The sequence below is a fragment of the Enhydra lutris genome, unplaced genomic scaffold, assembly GCF_002288905.1.
Source record: "Enhydra lutris kenyoni isolate GAN:26980312 unplaced genomic scaffold, ASM228890v2 scaffoldscaffold21, whole genome shotgun sequence".
NCBI lineage: Eukaryota > Metazoa > Chordata > Mammalia > Carnivora > Mustelidae > Enhydra > Enhydra lutris.
In genome coordinates, this window is record NW_019154105.1 from 28,080,723 (window position 1) to 28,087,564 (window position 6,842).

At 39.8% G+C, this 6,842-nt stretch overlaps 1 protein-coding gene across 2 annotated transcripts in view; it reads right to left on the minus strand.

Moving 5' to 3' along the window:
- LOC111149220 (SLAIN motif family member 2) overlaps positions 1-6,842 on the minus strand; it is a 94,086-nt gene that overhangs the window by 50,731 nt on the left and 36,513 nt on the right. The window lies entirely within an intron of this gene.

Here is a 6,842-nt window from a genome sequence, read left to right on the forward strand (position 1 = left end):
AGTGGTGATAATGGGCATCCCTGCCATGTTCCTGACCTTAGCAGAAAAGCTCTCAGTTTTTCTCCACCGAGAATGATATTCGCTGTGGGTTTTTCATAGATGGCTTTGATGATATTGAGGTATGTACCCCCTATCCCTACACTTTGAAGAGTTTTGATCAAGAATGGATGCTATACTTTGTCAAATGCTTTTTCAGCATCTATTGAGAGTATCACATGGTTCTTGTTCTTTCTTTTATTAATGTATTGTATCACACTGATTGATTTGCAGATGTTGAACCAAACTTGCAGCCCTGGAATAAATCCCACTTGGTTGTGGTGAATAATCCTTTTAATGTACTGTTGGCTCCTATTGGCTAGTATATTGCTGAGAATTTTCGCATCTGTGTTCATCAAGGATATTGGTTTGTAATTCTCTTTTTTGATGGGGCCTTTGTCTGGTTTTGGGATCAAGGTAATGCTGGCCTCATAAAATGAGTTTGGAAGTGTTCCTTCCATTTCTATTTTTTTGAACAGTTTCAGGAGAACAGGTATTAATTCTTCTTTAAATGTTTGGTAGAATTCCCCTGGAAAACCATCTGGCCCCGGGCTCTTGCTTGCTGGGAGATTTTTGATGACTGCTTCAATCTCCTTACTGGTTATGGGTCTGTTCAGGTTTTCTATTTCTTCCTGGTTCAGTTTTGGTACTTGATACATCTCTAGGAAAGCACCCATTTCTTCCAGATTGTCAAATTAGCTGGTGTATAGTTGCTCATAATATGTTCCTATAATTGTTTGTATTTCTTTAGTGTTAGTTGTGATCTCTCCTCTTTCATTCATGATTTTATTTATTTGGGTCTTTCCTTTTCTTTTTGATAAGTCTGGCCAGGGGTTTATCAATCTTATTAATTCTTTCAAAGAACCAGCTCCTAGTTTCGTTGACTTGTTCTACCGGTTTTTTTTTGTTTGTTTCTCTTTCACCCATTTCTGCTCTGATCTTTATGACTGCTCTTCTTCTGCTGGGTTTAGGCTTCCTTTACGTGTAGGGTTAGGTTGTGTACTTGAGACCTTTCCTGTTTCTTGAGAAAGGCTTGTATAGCTATATACTTTCCTCACAGGACTGCCTTTGCTGTGTCTCACAGTTTTTGAACAGTTATGTTTTCATTTTCATTTGTTTCCATGAATTTGTTCAATTCTTCTTTAATTCCTGGTTGACCAGTTCATTCTTTAGTAGGAAGCTCTTTAGGCTCCAAGTATTTTGAGTTCTTTCCAACTTTCCTCTTGTGATTGTTCTAGCTTCAGAGCACTGTGGTCTGAAAATATGCAGGGAATGATTCGGATCTTTTAGTACCAGCTGAGACCTGATTTGTGACCCAGGATATGATCTATTCTGGAGAATATTCCATGTGCAGAAGAATGTGTATTCTGTTGCTTTGGGATGGAATGTTCTGAATATATCTGTGATGTCTATCTGGTCCAGTGTGTCATTTAAAGCCTTTATTTCCTTGTTGATCTCTGGCTTGGATGACCTGTCCATTTCAGTGAGGGGGGTCTTAAAGTTACCTATTATTATTGTATTATTGTCGATATATTTCTTTGATTTTGTTATTAAATGGTTTTATAGTTGGCTGCTCCCATATTAGGGGCATAGATATTTAAAATTGTTAGATTTTCTTGGTGGACAGAACCTTTGAGTATGATACAGCATCCATCCTCATCTCTTATTATAGTCTTTGGCTTGAAATCTAATTTATCTGATATAAGGATTGCCACCCCAGCTTTTCTTTTGATGTCCATTAGCATGGTAAATTGTTTTCCACCCCCTCACTTTAAATCTGGAAGTGTCTTTGGGTCTGAAATGAGTTTCTTGTAGACAGCATATTGATGGGTTTTGGTTTTTATCCATTCTGATACCCTGTGTCTTTTGACTGGAGCATTTAGCCCATTTACATTCAAGGTAACTATTGAAAGATATGAATTTAGTGTCATTGTATTACCTGTGACTGTTACTGTATATTGTCTCTGTTCCTTTCTGGTCTACTACTTTAAGGCTCTCTCTTCGCTTAGAGGACCCCTTTCAATATTTCCTGTAGGGCTGGTTTGGTGTTTACAAATTCTTTTAGTTTTTGTTTGTCCTGGAAGCTTTTTATCTCTCCTTCTATTTTCAATGACAGCCTAGCTGGATATAGTATTTCTGGCTGCATGTTTTTCTCATTTAGTGCTCTGAATATATCATGCCAGCTCTTTCTGGCCTGCCAGGTCTCTGGGGATAAGTCTGCTGCCAATCTAATATTTTTACCATTTTATGTTACAGACTTCTTGTCCTGAGCTGCCTTGAAGGATTTTCTCTTTGTCACTAAGACTTGTAAGTTTTATTATTAGGTGATGGGGTGTGGACCTATTTTTATTGATTTTGAGGGGGGTTCTCTGTGCCTCCTGGATTTTGATGCTTGTTCCCTTCGCCATATTAGGGAAATTCTCTACTATAATTCGCTCCAATATACCTTCTGCCCCCCTCCCTTTCTTCTTCTTCTAGAATCCCAATTATTCTAATGTTGTTTCGTCTTATGGTATCACTATCTCTCAAATTCTTCCCTTGTGGTCCAGTAGTTGTTTGTTTCTCTTTTGCTCAGCTTCTTTATTGTCCATCATTTGGTCTTCTATATCACTAGTTCTCTCTTCTGCCTCATTTATCTTAGCAGTAAGAGTCTCCATTTTTTATTGCACCTCACTAATACTTTTTTGATGAAAGCTTGGTTAGATTTTAGTTCTTTTATTTCTCCAGAAAGGGCTTTTATTTCTCCAGACAGGGTTTCTCTAATATCTTCCATGCCTTTTTCAAGCCCAGCTAGCACCTTGAGAATCATCATTCTGAACTCTAGATCTGACATATTACCAATGTCATATTGATTAGGTCCCTAGCCTTCAGTACTGCCTCTTGGTTTTTGTTTTGTTTTGTTTTGCTTTTGTGGTGAGTTTTTCCGCCTTGTCATTTTATCTAGATAAGAATATATGAACGTGAGAATAAAATACTAAAAGGGTGGCAAAGATCCCCAGAAAATGTACTCTAACCAAATCAGGAGACCCCAAATTGAAGGGAGAAGAATGGGGAGGGGTGAAAAGAAATTTTCAAAAAATTTTTAAATTATATATATATTAGACAGGTTAATAGAACAGAGCCACCCACTTGATTTTAGGTGTATTTTGGTCTCTTAGAAGAAACTACCTCCCAAAATTTTAAAGAATGAAAAACTTACATATATACAAAAATAAGGGTAAACACAATAAAGGGATGAAATATGACTGTAAAGATGAAAATTTAAAAAAAATTTCTAGAAAAAGAATTGGTAAGTTGGTTGGAAAAAGAAAGGAAAAAAAAGTGGAGAGAATTTGCTCAGGCTGGAGACTACAACACAGCCCTGTGCTAGATCTGGGGTATATTTTGATCTAGTAGAAGAAATTGTATCCCAAATTATTTTAGGAAAAAAAAAACCTTGTTTGTATACAAAAAATTAAGTTAGATACAATGAAGTTTATGATAAAATATGACTATAATAATGAAGGTTTAAAAAGATTTTTTTAAGAAAGGTATTGTTAAGATAAACTAGTTAAAAAACGTTAAAAGAGGAAAAGTTTTAAAAATTAGAGTAAGAAAAAAAATTAAATTAAAAAAAATTTAATTAACTTTGTAAGACTAAAGGATCATGGGGGAAAAGCCATGAATTCCATGCATTCCTTTCCCCTAGCTCTGAAGTTCCGCTGTTCTCCTTGATTAGTGAGCTTGGTCTTGGCTGGATGTTCTTGCTGATCCTCTGGGGGAGGGGCTGTTGTAGTGATTCTCAAATGTGTTTGCCCGAAGCGGAACTGCACCACCCTTGCCAGGGGCCAAGGCTAAATAATCTGCTTGGGTTCGCTCTCGGAGCTTTTGTTCCCTGAACACTTTCCACAGAGCTTTGGAGGATGGAAATGAAAACGGCGGCCTCCCAATCTCTGGCCTGGAGGAGCTGAGAGCTTGGGTCCCCACTCCTCAGTGCGCCCTTGGAGAAAAGTGGTCAATCACTCCCATCTCCCTGGTCTCCGGCCGTGCTCCAAGCTCACCCAGTATGTGACTGAGCATTTCTGTTTCTGGTGCATAGCCCCATTTGGAGTCTCAAAGCAGATTCCTGCCATGCTGCTCTTCCAGCAGAGGAAGGTGCGTCTCCCCGGATCTGCCACTTGTGGGGTCCCTGCTCAAAGAGCAGTGGCCCGACTGCTGGATCATGGTTTAAGGTAACCCCAAGCTGAAAGCTCACTCCTTGGCTTGGTATCTGTAGTTGGCTTCCCCACTCTGAAACCTGTGAGCTCTGCCACACTCAGATACCCCTGATCCTTCTGTGACCCTGCGGGACCTGAGACCACAATGTTACCTCGAGGGCTCTGTTCTCACTTAGCCTCTGGAGCGATGTCCCTCAGTGGAACAGACTCCTACAAGTTCGGATTTTGTGCTCTGTTGTTCACCGCTTACCAGGTCTCGGCCCCTCCCCCTGCAGTCTATCTTCCTTTTGCTTTGGATTCACTTCTTTGCATGTCCTACCTTTCAGAAAGTGGTTGATTTTCTGTCCTAGAATTGCTGCTCTTCTCTTCGATCTCCTGTTGAGTTTGTAGGTGCTCAGAATGGTTTGATAACTATCTAGCTGAACTCCTACAATCTGATGTTATCTCAGTCTGCTACTCCTCTGCCATCTTGACTCTTCTCCCCACATTTGACCAAGTTTGTTTTTGTTTTTTTTTTAAAGATTTTATTTATTTATTTGACAGACAGAGATCACAAGTAGGCAGAGAGGCAGGCAGAGAGAGAGAGAGAGGAGGAAGCAGGCTCCCTGCGGAGCAGAGAGCCCGATGCGGGGCTCGATCCCAGGACCCTGGGATCATGACCTGAGCCGAAGGCAGAGGACTTAACCCACTGAGCCACCCAGGTGCCCCAAGTTTGTTTTTTTTTTTTTAAGATTTTATATATTTATTTGACAGACAGAGATCACAAGTAAGCAGAGAGGCAGGAAGAGAGAGAGGGGGAAGCAGGCTCCCTCCTGAGCAGAGAGCCCGATGTGGGGCTCGATCCCAGGACCCTGAGGTCATGACCTGAGCTGAAGGCAGAGGTTTAACCCACAGTGCCACCCAGGTGCCCTGACCAAGATGTTTTTAATAAACATCTAAATAGGGGTGTCTAGGTGGCTCAGTTAAGCATCTGCCTTCAGCTCAGGTCATGATCGCAGGGTCCTGGGATCAAGCCCCACATTGGTCTCCCTGCTGAGCGGGGAGCCTGCTTCTCCCTCTCCCACTCCCCCTGCTTGTGTTCCTCCTCTTGCTGTGTCCCTCTCTGTCAAATAAATAAATAAATAAATAAAATCTTTAAAAAACAAAAATTAAAAACACATCTAAATTACATCACCTAGGGGCACCTGGGTGGCTCAGTGGGTTAAATGTCTGACTCTTGATTTCAGCTCAGGTCTTGATCACAGGACCATGAGATCAAGCAGTGCACTGGCCTCTGTGCTTAGTGAGGAGTCTGCTTGAGATTCTCTCCCTCTCCCTCGGCTCACACATGTGCATGTGCTCTCTCAATAAATACATCTTTAATTAATATCACCTAACTGGAATGAGTTAGAAATTTTCCAGTTTTTACAAATCGTCTACTACCTTGTTTACATATTTTTAATAATCTTATGAATACAATTTAAATCAAGCCCCAGGATATAATTCTAAAAACACTTAATATTCAGAAAAAACATTTTTGGTCTATGGCCACACCACCCTGAACACACCAATCTTGTCTGGTCTTGGAAGCTAAGCAGAGTCAGGCCCGGTTAATACTTAGGGAGTATTTTTTTAAATTACATAAAAGCATTTCCTTTTTAAAAAAGGATCCCCTACACGAGGAAAAAGTAACACTTTGGTGTCAAAACAGATTCAGAAGCTCTATAATCACATCTTATGTTATTTCCATATAATAACCACTACTTCTAGCCAACCAAGCTATGCTTTATTGTATGCCAGTTTAACTGTTTAGTCTCCCCTTTGTCTTCCCGGAACATTTTCAGCTTACACTCTAATAAGAGCACGATTTTAACAGTTAAGCAAAATAAGCAATTTTAAGTACATGGCTATCAAGTAAACACAAGGCAAAACAGAAAACCTATTTAGGATGAGTAATCACACATCAGTTCCTCATTACATAAGTATTCCAAAAAATAGTAACATTCTTAAGAGATTGAAATTCCAAGAAAGAGTCAATAATATTTTTCCTACATTTCTACCCACACTGGCATGCTATATTAAATGTCATAAGTAGTGACAGACACGTTTTGTCAGCTTTGTGAGTGCTATTAAACAAAAGAGCATAAAAGCAATGTTAACTAAAATGCCAAGTTAGAAACAAAAAACAAGGGAAGGAAAATGAATGCATTTATTAAGTCCTACTATAAGCCAGAGAAACATGTTACGTTACTGCATAAACATTATCATCTAGTCCTTAAAATAACCATACAAAGTTCATCATTCTTATGAGAAAACTGAGTTCACAGAAGTTAAATAATGCTCAGAGTCACTCAGTAACTAAGTGCTAGAGTGAGAATGACATCTCTCAGCCTGTACCTTTCCACCACATCAGAATTTTCCCCAAGGGTAGTGAGATGATTTTAGATGATACTGAATCTATTTTCTTTTAAGATTTTATTTATTTATTTGAGAGAGAGAGAGAGAGAGAGAGAGAGCATGAGAGGAGAGAGGTCAGCAGGAGAAGCAGACTCCCCGCCGAGCAGGGAGCCAGATGTGGAACTTGATCCCAGGACTCCAGGATCATGACCTGAGCCGAAGGCAGGCACTTAA